This window comes from Triturus cristatus, chromosome 1_2 (assembly GCF_964204655.1).
Source record: "Triturus cristatus chromosome 1_2, aTriCri1.1, whole genome shotgun sequence".
NCBI classification, from domain to species: domain Eukaryota; kingdom Metazoa; phylum Chordata; class Amphibia; order Caudata; family Salamandridae; genus Triturus; species Triturus cristatus.
Genome location: NC_140580.1, coordinates 1,196,491,158 through 1,196,508,260, shown reverse-complemented (window position 1 = coordinate 1,196,508,260; position 17,103 = coordinate 1,196,491,158). Strand labels below are relative to the sequence as shown.

Here is a 17,103-nt window from a genome sequence, read left to right as displayed (position 1 = left end):
TAAAACTGCTAACTCAACTTTGCAAAGTCTAGTCCTCCCTTTTTAGGTATCGCCTAGTGTGGCTGCGCACATTCGTAGCTCGCTCGGAGAGATTTATTGTCTATGAGGAGTTTCAGGAGGGGACTCCAAGCCCCGCCCCTCATTTCCATTGGGTAGCTTCAGCGTTTATGGTAAACGCTGGCTTTCCATTGGAAGGGAGGGTTTTTCGTTGCCTCGCTTTGGCTTATTTGTCCAGCCCATCCGGACTGGATCGCCTGCATTATGGCTGTTGTGACGAAGTTTCTTATCAGAAGCTTCGTCACGCTGCTTTGCACGCGCCAGTCCGGCTCTCTGATTGGGCCAGACAAAAAAGGAGAGATGGCCCTGCGTGTTTATTTTTGCATCGCGCTTTCACTTTAAATTGAAAGCATGATGCAAAAATAAACAGCGGATGCCTTCGTGTTTACTTTTGCATCTCGCCACGATGCAAAAATAAACGGCGGATGCCTGGGAGCGCTTGTTTTCTCTGTGGTAAAGTAATATGAAGATTTTTTTGAAGTTTGCTCGCAGTTTTTGTATAAATTGAGCCTCCTCCGTTTGGAATAACTGTTTTCGAGGCATATGGGCTGTAGATCACACACTAGTGCATAGATCGCCATCTGGTGGTGGGCCCGGATGATTACACTTTGTTGTTGTCCTGGAAGAGTCTTTGTATGGTAGATGACTCCTCCTCTGGAGCATAGTGCGCATGGGCATCGACTCCATCTTCAGATTGTTTTTTCCGCCATCGGGCTCAGATGTGTATGTCGCTCCCGCTCTGTTTCGTTACCGATCTCTTTTCGACGTGCATTTCCTGATCCCTACAGTCGGTATTGTTTTCGATCAAGACTTCCTTCTACACGAGTCTCGAACAACCTGCACTTTTCGATTCCAGTGCTCGTCGAGGGCCGTCGGGCCCAACTGTGCCATTGGGCCTTCGGCTCATGGAAAGAACACCATTCAAAAAGTGCCCTCGATGTAGACACAAATTCCCCATGCTGATCTTCATGAGGTGTGCAATCTGTGCTTGTCCCCAGAGCACGAGAGCCGAGATTGCCAGGCCTGTGCTTCGTGTCCAAAAAGACAATAAGGGACCGTGGAGCTCGGAGAGTCATGGCACAATCGTCTTCATCGGCACCAGACACCCTCGTCCAGGAGACTCCAGTCCAACCGGAGTCCGAAGAAGAGCAACAGCAGGAAGAAGTCATCATTTCCGAAGCAGAGGATTCAGCTTCCGGAGCCGACGAGCAGGCAGAAGATGACGATCCACTTCCAGCTGGTCAACCAGTCGTAAGTACAGACGACGACCCTATTCCTACCCCAACACCTCGTGAGGCTTCGGTTCCACCTCCACCTTCAGGCCCAGATGCACACCGATCACAAACTTCCGATGCCCCGCCTTCGGGCCCGGCAACGAAGACTTCCAAAAAGCCTCTACGCGACTTGGGCTCAAGTCAGCCTTCACTCAACCCTGATAAACCAAAGGTTCTCAAACTGAAAGTGAAACTGATACAGACTTCGGCACCGAAGAAAACTTCGGTACCCAAAATTGTCGAACAAAAGTCCAGTCCGACACCGAAACAAACTTCGGCACCTAAGACAATCGAACTGAAGCCAAGTCCGGCGCCAAAACAAACTCCGGCACCGAAAACGGTCAAACTGAAGCCAAGCTCGGCACCAAAGCCAACTTCGACATCTAAGCACACTTCGGCACCTAAAACTGTCGACCCGAAACAAGCTTCGGAACCAACAACTCTGGACCTGAAAAAATTCTCAGTTCCGAAGAAAACATTTGAGCTGAAAAAAACTTCCAACCACAAGTCTTCGGAAGCCAAACCTCAATCCGCTCCTAAGACTATACCAGACATCGGTAAACCAAGCAAACAGCTCGATTCCAAACAGGACAAATCGGCCCAAAGAAGGATTCTGCCATAGAAGAGCTTTTCCACCCAGACCCAAAACAAAAGACTCTTCATATCCATCCAAAGACTGGACATATAATCACTGTACCTTACAAAAGAAAACTGGAACCTCCTCCTACACCTTCAGTTCCACTCAAAAAACATGCTCAAACTTCTCCCATAAGGGTACCTTCACCAGAACTGCCAGATCCTTATATTTCCCACACACACTCGCCACTCAGCCCACATAACCCTGATGACGATGATATTTCTGAGGGAATAGAAGATAAGCGACCCTTAGAGGACCCAGGCGATATTCCTGGCCCATCAGGTGATCCTTGGGAAGACTACAATGCACCAGATGCCCCTGATCTACCCCAAGATGATGTATACCCCTCTAGGCAATCTCCTCAAGATGACACCAACTCATTTAAAGAGCAGCAGCCTTTCATGGGGTCGATCTCCATACTGACCCAGTGGATGACGACTTTCTTATGGACACACTATTACCCTCTCATAAGACCACAACCATCTTACCAATGCTCAAAGAGATTACAAAGCACGCACCAGACGTATTCAAAGATCCCGTCAGAGCCAGGGTAATTAACCCCAGGCTGGAGAAAAAATACAAAGCCGCTCCATCTGACCCAGCCTATATCAAGGGCCACCTACCATTAGACTCTTTAGTGGTCTCTAACGCACGAAAAAGAGCAAACTCTCAGACAACAGGGGACGCTCCACCCCCGATAAAGAATCCAAACTATTAGATGCTTCAGGGAAAGGCATGACATCTCAAGCAGCCAACGTCTGGAAAATTGTCAACACCCAAGCTCAAATACAAGACCAGGACTACTGATATAGTACAAGAAGGGAAGGTTATTACTAATACTTCCATCCGTTGTGCTCTAGATGCGACTGACTCAGCCTCAAGACCAATAAATATTGGCATACTTTTACACAGGCATGCCTGGCTGCGTATTTCTGGTTTCAAACGAGAAGTACAAACAAGTATTCTTAACCAACCCTTTGACCAACAGCATCTGTTTGGCCCCTCAGTTGATGCCTCTCTTGAAAAAATGAAAAAGGACACTGCAAAATCCATGGGGGCTTTACAAAATCAAACTCCCAGAGCGTCCTTTCGTCGCTCCTCATATAGGGGCGCCTCAACAACTTTTCCTACCAAAACTGTATCCTCTTCTTACAAGACTCCCACCCAATCCTCGCCCAATAGAGGTTTATACAGAGGAGGATACAGAGGCAACAATTCTAAAGGCAGAGGTAACAACACCCGTGCTGCCTCCGCCCCCAAACAGTGACTTCCCTCCCTTCCCCCCAGACCATTCCACTCCTGTTGGGGGAAGATTACAACAGTTCCTACCTGTCTGGAACTCCATCACAACAGACAGGTGGGTGAGACAAATAATTCACTCAGGTTATTGCCTGGAGCTCACTTCCACTCCTCCAACAATACCACCCAAACAGCGTCCCATGTCACAAGACCATCTCACACTCCTAAAACAGGAGGTTGACGCTCTACTGCAGAAACATGCAATAGAACCAGTTCCACTACACCATCAAAACACAGGGGTTTGCTCTCTGTATTTCCTTATTCCCAAAAAAGACAGCTCCCTCAGACGTATACTGGACCTCAGACCCCTGAACCTTTACATACAGTCAGACCAATTCCATATGGTCACATTACAGCAGGTCCTTCCTCTGCTAAAACAAGACTACTTCCTTGCTACCCTAGATCTCAAGGACGCCTACTTTCAAATTCCCATTCACCAAGCTCACAGGAAGTACCTTCGGTTTGTGGTGGACGGTCAGCATTACCAATTCAAAGTCCTCCCCTTCGGGGTCACTACAGCATCCAGAGTCTTCACAAAATGTCTTGCGGTAGTTGCAGCACACTTGTGAAGGAAAAACATCCATGTCTTCTAATATCTGGACGACTGGTTAATAAAAGCCAAGTCATACCAGCAGTGCGTCCAGGAGACACACAAGACCATTCACCTCTTACACAAACTCGGATTCACTATAAACAAAACAAAGTCGCACCTCCAACCATCCCGGTCTCAACAGTATCTAGGTGCCACAATAGACCTCTCCAAAGGACTTGCATCCCCCAACCCAATAAGAATACAGGCCATGCAAGCTCTTATACAAGAATTTCAACTGCAACACTCACTAACAGCTCCAGTGTTCAGGCAACTAATTGGAATGATGGCCTCTTGCATTTTCGTAGTACCGCACGCAAGACTCCAGATGCGTCCCCTACAAGAGTGCTTAGGAAGCCAATGGAACCAGGCTCAAGGTCAACTAACAGATCTGGTGGTGGTGAACGGCTGCTCCACATAAACCATCTGGAGTTGCGAGCCATTTTTCTAGCTCCAAAATCTTTTCAAAATCACCTATCAGGCAAGGCTGTCTTAGACCGCACAGACAATATGACAGCCATGTACTACATTAAAAAACGGGGAGGAACACACTCCTTACAGCTCTCCCGGCTGACGCAGAGCATATGGAGGTGGGCCATTCCTCAAAAAATCTACCTACTAGCAGGGCATCTACCAGGAGTTCAAAATCAGATTGCGGATCTGTTGAGTTGTTAGAGCTAACAGATTCACAAGTGGGAACTTCATCCGCAAGTTCTTCAACCTTTCTTTCAAGTATGGGGACAGCCACAAATAGATCTGTTCGCCACACACCTAAACTCCAAATGCCCAAGCTTCGCCGCCATGTATCCACACCCATTGTCCAAAGGCAATGCGATATGGATGAGTTGGTCAGGCAGATTTGCGTACGCTTTTCCGCCTCTCCGACTCATTCCATTAGTGGTGCGCAAGCTGCAGCAACACTCCCGCACACTGATCCTAATTGCACCAACATGGGCAAGGCAACCGTGGTACACCACACTACTGGAACTTTCAGTGGTACCACATCAAAAACTGCAACTCTCACTACACCTGCTAACACAGAACAATGGAGAGATCATGCATCCGGACCCCATGCAGCTCAACCTAGCAGTTTGGCTCCTGAGGTCTTAGAATTTGGATATCTCAACCTCCCACCTGATTGCATGAACGTTATCAAAGAAGCTGGACGTCCCACCACTAGAGCTTGCTACGCAGCTAAATGGGAAAGATTTGTTATATATCGCACCAATAACAACATCAACCCACTAGATGTTTCCATCCAGAACATCATATACTACCTGCTGCATCTCCACAAATGCACTTTAGCATACTCCTCAATCCAGTTACATCTTGCTGCCATAGCGGCCTACCTCCAAAACAGACAGCATCTATCATTATTCAAAGTTCCTGCCATTAAAGCCTTCATGGAAGGCCTCAAAAGAATAATTCCTCCCAGGGTACCACCCTTTCCTGTATGGAACCTCAACATTGTTCTCACCAGGCTCATGGGCCCTCCATTTGAGCCTTTGCACAAGTGTGAATTACAATTCCTTTCATGGAAAGTAGCTATTACATCTCTCAGAAGGATGAGTGAGATCCAGGCACTAACAATTCAAGAACCATTCTTACAACTCCATCACAACAAGGGGGTTCTAAGGACAAATCCCAAATTCCTTCCAAAAGTCATTTCACCATTCCATCTCAGTCTATTGAGTTGCCAGTATTCTTCTCCCAACCTCAAACAGTAGCTGAAAGAGCTCTCCATACATAAGATTTTAAACAAGCTTTCCTCTATTATATTGATAGGACAAAGCCATTCCGTACAACAAAACAGTTTTTTGTCTCCTTTTCTCCCCCGCACAAAGGTAACCCCATTTCAAAAACTGGGATTGCTAGGTGGATTGTTAAATGCATTCAAATTTGCTATCAAAACCAAAACACACTCTATCTATTCCCCATAGGACTCATTCCACCCGTAAACTAGGGGCATCTATGACATTTTTAGGGAACATCCCCTTAGATGATATCTGCAAAGCAGCTACATGGTCTACACCGCACACATTCACAAAGCACTACTGTGTAGATGTGCAAGCAAAACAACAAGCTTGTGTGGGCCAGGCTGTACTCAAAACACTGTTTCAAACCACTGCAACAGATACTGGTGGTCGCCGCTAAGGGAGAGAACTGCTATGCAATCTATGCACTAGTGTGTGATCTGCAGCCCATATACCTAGAATGGAAAATGCTACTTACCAGTATGCATCCGTTCTTGGCATGTAGGGCTGCAGAGTCACACACGCCCACCCGCCTCCCCGGGTACCTCTATCTGTTCCAGTAATATCTTAATTAGATACACTATTCATGGGCATCTCTTTCTGTTCTCACACAACTCCATCGTTTCTCGTAATGGCGAAAAACAATCTGAACATGGATTCGATGCCCATGCGCACTATGCTCCAGAGGAGGAGTCATCTACCATACAAAGACTCTTCCAGGACAACAACAAAGTGTAATCATCCGGGCCCACCACCAGATGGCGACCTATGCACTAGTGTGTGACTCTGCAGTCCTACATGCCAAGAACAGATGCATACTGGTAAGTAGCATTTTCCTTATTTTGCTACCCAGAGTACAGAGTTGTACATTTAAGTCTTGTCATCGCTGTGTTTGCGCCTCTGGGCTTGTGGCATTTCTCTAAAGCTGTGTATTCTCTACTTGTACTACAGCACCACGCACTCCAGTCTCAGGCCCGGAGCCCGGCTCCGCCTTTTGCCACCTCCCTCTTCTCGGCCGAGGCTGTATTTCCTCGGCTGCCCATGGCTCGGTGCTGTTGGCTCTCTCTATGGCTGATGATGAAGCCCAGGCTGTGTGGGGCTCCTTACAGGATGAGAGCGCTCCCCGCTGTGACTCCACTCCTCACATCCTCCTGCTGGGACTCTGCTTCCAGCCAAACCTGGCTTTATTATGTGTGTCTGCAGCACTGCAGCCCCGGCAGCAGGAGGAGGAGAAGGAGGATAGCAGCGCAGAGCCAGGACATAGAGCAGGACAAGAGCGGTCTGCGGCTGGACCCGGGCACCCACAAGCAGCCCCCCGCCCCATGAAAGCAAGGGCAGCTAACGCCGCCAGCACCCCGGAGCCCAGCATAGGGCGGCAGAGCTACAGCCTAACCGGGGATAGCCCCCCGACACAGAGCACCCCTCTCTGTTGGCACATCTCAGTCCGGAGACTCCTCAGGGAACACCCCTCGGCTCTGAGCCTCCTCTGCCGGTCCAGTGCCACTTACAGAAGGAGATCCACCATCTCAGAGCGCCCCCCACATGGGCGATTTACAGCCATCCACGGGTGGGGGTACCAGCTCTTTCTGGACACCCACAGGGTGAGAGCACTCCCCAAGCACCCACAGAGGCAGAGGAAGCACCCTCCCTGAGCACCCTTGGGCGGTTATCGCATTCAGTGCTGCGCCGCTGCCTCTGCAATGAACACTTCCTTAGAGTGAGTGTAACAGGCCCGCGAGCCTGGGGGCGCACCCCACCACCCTCTACCCGGTCTGCCGGCTCCCGCTGCCTCTGCAATGAACACTCCCTTAGAGTGAGTGTAACAGGCCAGCGAGCCTGGGGGTGCACCCCACCACCCTCTACCCGGTCTGCCGGCTCCCGCTGCCTCTGCAATGAACACTCCCTTAGAGTGAGTGTAACAGGCCCGTGAGCCTGGGGGCGCACCCCCACCACCCTCTACCCGGTCTGCCGCCGCCGGCTCCCGCTGCCTCTGCAATGAACACTCCCTTAGAGTGAGTGTAACAGGCCCGCGATCCTGGGGGCGCACCCCCACCACCCTCTACCCGGTCTGCCGGCTCCCGCTGTCTCTGCAATGAACACTCCCTTAGAGTGAGTGTAACAGGCCAGCGAGCCTGGGGGCGCACCCCCACCACCCTCTACCCGGCCTGCCGGCTGCCGCTGTCTCTGCAATGAACACTCCCTTAGAGTGAGTGTAACAGGCCCGCGAGCCTGGGGGCGCACCCCACCACCCTCTACCCGGTCTGCCGCCGCAGGCTCCCGCTGCCTCTGCAATGAACATTCCCTTAGAGTGAGTGTAACAGGCCAGCGAGCCTGGGGGCGCACCCCCACCACCCTCTACCCGGCCTGCCGGCTCCCGCTGTCTCTGCAATGAACACTCCCTTAGATTGAGTGTAACAGGCCCGCGAGCCTGGGGGCGCACCACCACCACCCTCTACCCGGGCTGCCGGGTCCCGCGGCCTCTGCAATGAACACTCCCTTAGAGTGAGTGTAACAGGCCCGCGAGCCTGGGGGCGCACCCCCACCACCCTCTACCCGGTCTGCCGCCGCCGGCTCCCGCTGCCTCTGCAATCAACACTCCCATAGAGTGAGTGTAACAGGCCCGCGATCCTGGGGGCGCACCCCCACCACCCTCTACCCGGTCTGCTGGCTCCCGCTGTCTCTGCAATGAACACTTCCTTAGAGTGAGTGTAACAGGCCCGCGAGCCTGGGGGCGCACCCCCACCACCCTCTACCCGGGCTGCCGGCTCCCGCTGCCTCTGAAATGAACACTCCCTTAGAGTGAGTGTAACAGGCCCGCGAGCCTGGGGGCGCAGCCCCACCACCCTCTACCCGGTCTGCCGGGTCCCGCTGCCTCTGCAATGAACACTTCCTTAGAGTGAGTGTAACAGGCCCGCGAGCCTGGGGGCGCACCCCCACCACCCTCTACCCGGGCTGCCGGCTCCCGCTGCCTCTGCAATGAACACTTCCTTAGAGTGAGTGTAACAGGCCCGCGAGCCTGGGGGCGCAGCCCCACCACCCTCTACCCGGTCTGCCGGCTCCCGCTGCCTCTGCAATGAACACTCCCTTAGAGTGAGTGTAACAGGCCAGCGAGCCTGGGGGCGCACCCCCACCACCCTCTACCCGGTCTGCCGCCGCCGGCTCCCGCTGCCTCTGCAATGAACACTTCCTTAGAGTGAGTGTAACAGGCACGGGAGCCTGGGGGCGCACCCCCACCACCCTCTACCCGGTCTGCCGGCTCCCGCTGCCTCTGCAATGAACACTCCCTTAGAGTGAGTGTAACAGGCCCGCGAGCCTGGGGGCGCAGCCCACCACCCTCTACCCGGTCTGCCGCCGCAGGCTCCCGCTGCCTCTGCAATGAACACTTCCTTAGAGTGAGTGTAACAGGCACGGGAGCCTGGGGGCGCACCCCCACCACCCTCTACCCGGTCTGCCGGCTCCCGCTGCCTCTGCAATGAACACTCCCTTAGAGTGAGTGTAACAGGCCCGCGAGCCTGGGGGCGCACCCCCACCACCCTCTACCCGGCCTGCCGGCTCCCGCTGTCTCTGCAATGAACACTCCCTTAGAGTGAGTGTAACAGGCCCGCGAGCCTGGGGGCGCACCCCCACCACCATCTACCCGGTCTGCCGGCTCCCGCTGCCTCTGAATTGAACACTCCCTTAGAGTGAGTGTAACAGGCCCGTGAGCCTGGGGGCGCAGCCCCACCACCCTCTACCCGGTCTGCCAGGTCCCGCTGCCTCTGCAATGAACACTTCCTTAGAGTGAGTGTAACAGGCCCGCAAGCCTGGGGGCGCACCCCCACCACCCTCTACCCGGGCTGCCGGCTCCCGCTGCCTCTGCAATGAACACTTCCTTAGAGTGAGTATAACAGGCCCGCGAGCCTGGGGGCGCAGCCCCACCACCCTCTACCCGGTCTGCCGGCTCCCGCTGCCTCTGCAATGAACACTCCCTTAGAGTGAGTGTAACAGGCCAGCGAGCCTGGGGGCGCACCCCCACCACCCTCTACCCGGTCTGCCGCCGCCGGCTCCCGCTGCCTCTGCAATGAACACTTCCTTAGAGTGAGTGTAACAGGCACGGGAGCCTGGGGGCGCACCCCCACCACCCTCTACCCGGTCTGCCGGCTCCCGCTGCCTCTGCAATGAACACTCCCTTAGAGTGAGTGTAACAGGCCCGCGAGCCTGGGGGCGCAGCCCACCACCCTCTACCCGGTCTGCCGCCGCAGGCTCCCGCTGCCTCTGCAATCAACACTTCCTTAGAGTGAGTGTAACAGGCCAGCGAGCCTGGGGGCGCACCCCCACCACCCTCTACCCGGCCTGCCGTCTCCCGCTGTCTCTGCAATGAACACTCCCTTAGAGTGAGTGTAACAGGCCCGCGAGCCTGGGTGCGCACCCCCACCACCCTCTACCCGGCCTGCCGGCTCCCTCTGTCTCTGCAATGAACACGCCCTTAGAGTGAGTGTAACAGGCCCGCAAGCCTGGGGGCGCACCCCCACCACCCTCTACCCGGCCTGCCGGCTCCCGCTGTCTCTGCAATGAACACTCCCTTAGATTGAGTGTAACAGGCCCGCGAGCCTGGGGGCGTACCCCCACCACCCTCTACCCGGCCTGCCGGCTCCCGCTGTCTCTGCAATGAACAATCCCTTAGAGTGAGTGTAACAGGCCCGCGAGCCTGGGGGCGCACCCCACCACCCTCTACCCGGTCTGCCGCCGCCGGCTCCCGCTGCCTCTGCAATGAACACTCCCTTAGAGTGAGTGTAACGGGCGCGCGATCCTGGGGGCGCACCCCTACCACCCTCTACCCGGTCTGCCGGCTCCCGCTGTCTCTGCAATGAACACTTCCTTAGAGTGAGTGTAACAGGCCCGCGAGCCTGGGGGCGCACCCCCACCACCCTCTACCCGGCCTGCCGGCTCCCGCTGTCTCTGCAATGAACACTCCCTTAGAGTGAGTGTAACAGGCCAGCGAGCCTGGGGGCGCACCCCACCACCCTCTACCCGGTCTGCCGCCGCCGGCTCCCGCTGCCTCTGCAATGAACACTCCCTTAGAGTGAGTGTAACAGGCCCGCGAGCCTGGGGGCGCACCCCCACCACCCTCCACCCGGTCTGCCGCCGCAGGCTCCCGCTGCCTCTGCAATGAACACTCCCTTAGAATGAGTGTAACAGGCCCGCGAGCCTGGGGGCGCACCCCCACCACCCTCTACCCGGGCTGCCGGGTCCCGCTGCCTCTGCAATGAACACTCCCTTAGAGTGAGTGTAACAGGCCCGCGAGCCTGGGGGCGCACCCCCACCACCCTCTACCCGGTCTGCCGCCACCGGCTCCCGCTGCCTCTGCAATGAACAGTCCCTTAGAGTGAGTGTAACAGGCCCGCGATCCTGGGGGCGCACCCCCACCACCCTCTACCCGGTCTGCCGGCTCCCGCTGTCTCTGCAATGAACACTTCCTTAGAGTGAGTGTAACAGGCCCGCGAGCCTGGGGGCGCACCCCCACCACCCTCTACCCGGGCTGCCGGCTCCCGCTGCCTCTGAAATGAACACTCCCTTAGAGTGAGTGTAACAGGCCCGCGAGCCTGGGGGCGCAGCCCCACCACCCTCTACCCGGTCTGCCGGGTCCCGCTGCCTCTGCAATGAACACTTCCTTAGAGTGAGTGTAACAGGCCCGCGAGCCTGGGGGCGCACCACCACCACCCTCTACCCAGGCTGCCGGCTCCCGCTGCCTCTGCAATGAACACTTCCTTAGAGTGAGTGTAACAGGCCCGCGAGCCTGGGGGCGCAGCCCCACCACCCTCTACCCGGTCTGCCGGCTCCCGCTGCCTCTGCAATGAACACTCCCTTAGAGTGAGTGTAACGGCCAGCGAGCCTGGGGGCGCACCCCCACCACCCTCTACCCGGTCTGCCGCCGCCGGCTCCCGCTGCCTCTGCAATGAACACTTCCTTAGAGTGAGTGTAACAGGCACGGGAGCCTGGGGGCGCACCCCCACCACCCTCTACCCGGTCTGCCGGCTCCCGCTGCCTCTGCAATGAACACTCCCTTAGAGTGAGTGTAACAGGCCCACGAGCCTGGGGGCGCAGCCCACCACCCTCTACCCGGTCTGCTGCCGCAGGCTCCCGCTGCCTCTGCAATGAACACTTCCTTAGAGTGAGTGTAACAGGCCAGCGAGCCTGGGGGTGCACCCCCACCACTCTCTACCCGGCCTGCCGGCTCCCGCTGTCTCTGCAATGAACACTCCCTTAGAGTGAGTGTAACAGGCCCGCGAGCCTGGGGGCGCACCCCCCAAAACCCTCTACCCGGCCTGCCGGCTCCCGCTGTCTCTGCAATGAACACTCCCTTAGAGTGAGTGTAACAGGCCCGCGAGCCTGGGGGCGCACCCCCACCACCCTCTACCCGGTCTGCCGGCTCCCGCTGTCTCTGCAATGAACACTTCCTTAGAGTGAGTGTAACAGGCCCGCGAGCCTGGGGGCGCACCCCCACCACCCTTTACCCGGCCTGCCGGCTCCCGCTGTCTCTGCAATGAACACTCCCTTAGAGTGAGTGTAACAGGCCCGCGAGCCTGGGGGCGCACCCCACCACCCTCTACCCGGTCTGCCGCCGCCGGCTCCCGCTGCCTCTGCAATGAACACTCCCTTAGAGTGAGTGTAACAGGCCCGCGATCATGGGGGCGCACCCCCACCACCCTCTACCCGGTCTGCCGGCTCCCGCTGTCTCTGCAATGAACACTTCCTTAGAGTGAGTGTAACAGGCCCGCGAGCCTGGGGGCGCACCCCCACCACCCTCTACCCGGCCTGCCGGCTCCCGCTGTCTCTGCAATGAACACTCCCTTAGAGTGAGTGTAACAGGCCAGCGTGCCTGGGGGCGCACCCCACCACCCTCTACCCGGTCTGCCGCCGCCGGCTCCCGCTGCCTCTGCAATGAACACTCCCTTAGAGTGAGTGTAACAGGCCCACGAGCCTGGGGGCGCACCCCCACCACCCTCTACCCGGTCTGCCGGCTCCCGCTGTCTCTGCAATGAATACTCCCTTAGAGTGAGTGTAACAGGCCAGCGAGCCTGGGGGCGCACCCCCACCACCCTCTACCCGGTCTGCCGGGTCCCGCTGCCTCTGCAATGAACACTTCCTTAGAGTGAGTGTAACAGGCCAGCGAGCCTGGGGGCGCACCCCACCACCCTCTACCCGGTCTGCCGCCACCGGCTCCCGCTGCCTCTGCAATGAACATTCCTTAGAGTGAGTGTAACAGGCCCGCTAGCCTGGGGGCGCACCCCACCACCCTCTACCCGGTCTGCCGCCGCCGGCTCCCGCTGCCTCTGCAATGAACACTCCCTTAGAGTGAGTGTAACAGGCCCGCGAGCCTGGGGGCGCACCCCACCACCCTCTACCCGGTCTGCCGCCGCTGGCTCCCGCTGCCTCTGCAATGAACACTCCCTTAGAGTGAGTGTAACAGGCCCGTGATCCTGGGGGCGCACCCCCACCACCCTCTACCCGGTCTGGCGGCTCCCGCTGTCTCTGCAATGAACACTTCCTTAGAGTGAGTGTAACAGGCACGCGAGCCTGGGGGCGCACCCCCACCACCCTCTACCCGGTCTGCCGCCGCAGGCTCCTGCTGCCTCTGCAATGAACACTTCCTTAGAGTGAGTGTAACAGGCACGCGAGCCTGGGGGCGCACCCCACCACCCTCTACCCGGTCTGCCGGCTCCCGCTGTCTCTGCAATGAACACTCCCTTAGAGTGAGTGTAACAGGCCCATGATCCTGGGGGCGCACCCCCACCACCCTCTACCCGGTCTGCCGGCTCCCGCTGTCTCTGCAATGAACACTTCCTTAGAGTGAGTGTAACAGGCACGCGAGCCTGGGGGCGCACCCCACCACCCTCTACCCAGTCTGCCGGCTCCCGCTGTCTCTGCAATGAACACTTCCTTAGAGTGAGTGTAACAGGCACGCGAGCCTGGGGGCGCACCCCCACCACCCTCTACCCGGTCTGCCGGCTCCCGCTGTCTCTGCAATGAACACTTCCTTAGAGTGAGTGTAACAGGACCTGCGAGCCTGGGGGTGCACCCCCACCACCCTCTACCCGGTCTGCCGGCGCCCGCTGCCTCTGCAATGAACACTCCCTTAGAGTGAGTGTAACAGGAGAGCGAGCCTGGGGGCGCAGCCCACCACCCTCTACCCGGGTCCCGTTTATTTGTTACGCGTTGTCAACGGGGGTCCACGGTGGATCCCGAGGCGCCTCCAGCGCATCAGTGCTTGGGGCAGACGACACGTCGCCCCATTTCCTTCTGGCGGAAAGAAGCAGCTCACTTCATCCGTAGCAGGGAGGCAGCGGCCGCTGTTCACGGAGGCAAAGAGGGCGGTGAAGAGAGCCCTGGACATGTCCAGATGGAAGCAGGCCAGGCCGCGCTCGGTGGAAGGTAAGGGGCAGGCTCCGCGCCCGTCGCCGCTGCCTTGTTTGTTGTGTTTGCTTTTCCCCTAACTCCCCTCCTCTCATGGTCCGAGGCGCCCAACCGGCTCCGGCCTTTGGGCAATGGCGCCAAATCCGAAGCCTGCACACGAGGACACATCTCGTGTGCTCCACGGCCCCTGCAACTGCCGTAGCGACTTCACATGAAGGAAGGTACGTGACAGCGGCAGGTACCACCTCACACCTATAGAGAGGATGTCACACAACTTGAAAAGGACCGACCATAGACTTGGACACACTATGCCAGAGATGTCTCTACAAGGACCAGAGTCGCATCACACTTTACCAGAGACACATTGCAAGGGCGAGGTACACAAAACAGGCGTGTCCTACCGCACATGAAATGTATCTGATATTGATGTCTGTGCTAGGGATTAATTACACCTTGTCTGGCACTCATCACACTATGTCAAAGAGACATCCTCGGCAAGGCTCACTCTCGTAGAGGAAGGCTGTCTACATTGCCATAGACTGAATGCTTGGGGTCCAGTATGAAAAGCGTTGCAGACAGTCAGAGAGTCAACTGACCAGAGGTTTGAGCACCAGGACCTCCTTTGAAGTCATATATATCACATATATTACCCAGTCCGTAATATGTTACTAACATTATAACAGTTGGCTCATGCCCTGCCAAACAAGGTTTGACATGTCTTCTCAGACATCTCATCGACAGCTTGGCCCGTTCTGCGCGAACTCTCATAGGCAGTTAGCTCGTGTGCAAACATTCTGCCCACACAATATGCTGTACCCATGCGTATTTATAAAAAAATGGATTGTACTTTGCCATTTACAAGTCGTACAGTGCTCAACATGTTGTTTTTAGACAGAAGAGGTCCAGCGGTCACCGGTCCTCGCTGCTGTGGCCGTTTGTGACTTGGGTAGACACACTTCAGACTTGATGTAAGACTTGTTCTATCGCTTCTGGCTTGTCACATTCCACCAGACTCAACAGACAGGTGGGTTCATAATAAATATGTGTACAGACATCATACCTGTCACAGTTGAACCATATTTTACAAAAGGAACCATTCCCAGACCCTTTTGACACCCACCACTGCCAAAGACACATAATATGTCTGCAACAGTCTTGGCATGCTGTGGAAAGTCTACCTGAGGGAGGAATCACACTCTATGACCAATATTTAACAAAACATTTTGTAATCTGGGAAGGAATTGTTGTATTCTGCCAGATATGCACAATACACGGTTACGCTGCAAATAGTACTACCATTGCAAGATAATTATTATACTTGAGGTTGTAAACAGAAATATCAGTGCACAAGCAGATTGCAGGAATGGACATGTGAACTGCCATGAGGATTCATGCCTCTGACAGAAATGTCATCGGTATGGGGTATGCGGTGAAGGCCATAGGCTGGGGCGTAGACACTGCCTCCAATGGTTATACTATTACAAAGGAGAGACAAAAGCCTTTTCCCCCCCAAGGATATCGTCTTCCATGTGTATGAATATTTTTTTAAATCACATGAAATTCTTTTCTACCTCTCAGCATCTTTGTAAGCGAGAGTAAGCGAGAGCACTTTTATTGCATTAACATTTGCTGACAATTTAGGCTGTGACGTCACTATGAGTAGGGGGATCCAGTCTTTGAGGGAAACAATTGATCTCTCAATACGAACCTTTCAGTCAGACATTTTCTAATATAATAAACTCTTAAAATTTGAAGCACTTTCTAAAAGGGGGGAGAGGGACAAATGTATAAACAAGCATTGGCATAGCCAATAGGTCTCGCCTTTGGGACCTTATAACTGTTTACTTATCCAGCACAATATCCTTGGTGCAACAACATCAGCTGTTGCATGGCTAAACACGTATAAGGTCCCAAAGGTAAGACCTATTGGCTATACCAATGCTTGTTAATATATGTAAGTCGCCACTAAAGCAGGCCTATCGAGCCCTAAGGCAGGGTGCTGTATATCATAAAGTGGAACATTTACTTATACATGTTCCAACAGTAAAAAAACTGCAATTGTTTTTACTGCTGAAAGGCTGGTACCCCATTGATGAGTGCAGAGTTGCAACCTAACACCTTGGTCTTGCTAACTTGCTGACGGGCACTTCAAGGTATCAAACAACTCATTACATTATGCCTGACTTGATGGCCAAGTCCCAATTAATGTAACTTTTTGATACATGCAACTTTTAGAAAGTTGCTACTGTGTTGCCTAAGGTTTCCAGTGGCCATTTACACGGTTGCACATGGGGTCTGTCCGTAAAATAGCTTTCTGTCCTCCTGTAGAGAGGTGCAAATGACTCCTAGGAAATGGTACAATAGAAGCCTGCGTACGGGAGAGGTGTTGCCTCTTCCTGGTTGGAAGCCGCACCGCTGTTAGCCCATGAGCTTCAAGGGGAGCTGCCTTTGAACCAAAAATGGGAACCTCTTGGGAGAGTTGCTGCTGTATTGTTTCGACAGACAGGTCGGCACTGGGGTCAGAGAGGGGAAACCATTTTTTCTGGGGCATGTAGCCGTCTTGGTAGCCACACGTCTGGTTGGACTTGGGAGTGCTACACGCCGACAGAGGTGTTTGGCCATCATAATAGTGGGCAGAATAGACTTCTGGGATAGCTGGATGCCACACTTCACAGGAAGTTGTCATCAGGGGGAGGGAACCTGTTAGCCTATTGACTAGTGACCACAACCTCCCGTAAGGGCATTTTCTGGGCTTGAAAAGGGCATCCCTGGCCCCCAGAACTCAGATTTCATTGGACAGGAGAAGCGGACGGAAGGACTGCCCTGCTGCTGCAAGGACCCTGCGAAGAACCAGTCTGTCGGCTCTTTGGTAAGAGGAAAAGGTGTATGGTTGTGGGGTAGTGCTGACTTACCATCATTCTCTGCAGCTGACTGAAACTGGATGTGGTCTTGGCACTGCTCTCCTCTTGTGTTTGTCAGGGGGCTAAAATCCACAGCTGCATCGTGCTGTGATAAAATTCACCTGCTGTTTATCGCCTGCTGTTCACGGTATCTCCGAGGTTACTCCTGGGTCGCTGCCGGAGAGATGTGCATAGGGTT

At 55.0% G+C, this 17,103-nt stretch overlaps 1 protein-coding gene across 3 annotated transcripts in view; it reads left to right on the top strand.

Annotated features, from left to right (window-relative positions):
* Positions 1 to 17,103, top strand: part of COL27A1 (collagen type XXVII alpha 1 chain) — a 2,221,286-nt gene that overhangs the window by 1,430,676 nt on the left and 773,507 nt on the right. The gene's annotated exons all lie outside the window — the stretch shown is intronic.